A 1,198-nucleotide genomic window follows, 5' to 3' on the forward strand; every position below is an offset into this window, starting at 1 on the left:
AGGGGCAGGGAAACCCCGTGTCTGTCCCCCCAGGGCCCCTCTCCCAGGGCTACATGGCAGGGGGGGAGGGACCCCGACATGTGCATATTTTTGCTTTTTCTTCTAATGTTCTATTCATCCCCTCTACTTGTCCTGAAGATTGTGGGTGATACAGTTATATGTAATTTTCTCTCTATTCTCAAAGACTTACACAACTTGATTGTTTATATTAGCTGTAAAATGAGCACCCATGTCTGACTCAGTTGACTCTGGAACCCTGTATCTAGGTATACCTTTTTTTTAGCCAAAGCCTTTTCTTCTTCTCCTTTTTTGTTGGGAAGGCTACTGCCTAGCCTGATAGCTGATCTCCTATCACTAGCAAATGCTTACACCCAGCCATAGGTGTCCACAGAGGCTATTTATATTTGCTGAAAAGTGAAGTAGGTTCACAGTTAGTCATCCTAACTCTGAGCTTGGTCTGATGCTTGAGAACTTCTGATAGGTTAGAAAGCCATTTTTTATTCTTTTTGTGGTGGCATAAATTCCTGGAGCTGCCCATTTTTGGATGGAAATGAATGCCTGACCCAGTACTTAATATATAAAATATAGAAAGGGTTTGAGGAATGGAGAAAGTATGCAGAATAATAACATCTCGTCTCACTTGAAATACAAGTAAATGATATACAACCTGCCGTTGTAGTGTTAATCAAGATAATCTCACAAAAATTCAAATTAGGACCTAAAAGGGAGGGACCATATGCTGGCTTACTGTGTTCTTACTTTGCTGTTAAAATTTTGGATTAGGAAAACTGGATACACCAGTCTCATATCAAACAAGTAGTGAATGATAAACCAGTGGGTCAATAACTGAGTTTGAAGGATCTTTCATGATCTTGTCTTGACAATAATTTCTGCCCTATGACAGTAATGTTAGCCTTCATTCTGTTACTTATAATAATGTTGTACGTAAGGGCAGTGGAAGATGCTGTGAAAGCTTTATTTTTCCCTTTTTATGTATTAGCACATATGCTCAATCCAAGAAAAGGGACGAACACTCAGTGCAGGTAGCTCAGGGTGCAGCTGCAGTGGGAGCTGCAGGTTGAGCTCTGGGTGGGAGCCAGAGGCAAGAGGTCAGGAACTGCCAACCCTTGGCACAACAAAGGGCACAGGGACCTGTGATCCAGCCAGGGGAGCAGACACTGAGACACAGCAGAAGCCA

The sequence above is a fragment of the Corvus brachyrhynchos genome, unplaced genomic scaffold (assembly GCF_000691975.1).
Source record: "Corvus brachyrhynchos isolate BGI_N302 unplaced genomic scaffold, ASM69197v1 scaffold22, whole genome shotgun sequence".
NCBI lineage: Eukaryota > Metazoa > Chordata > Aves > Passeriformes > Corvidae > Corvus > Corvus brachyrhynchos.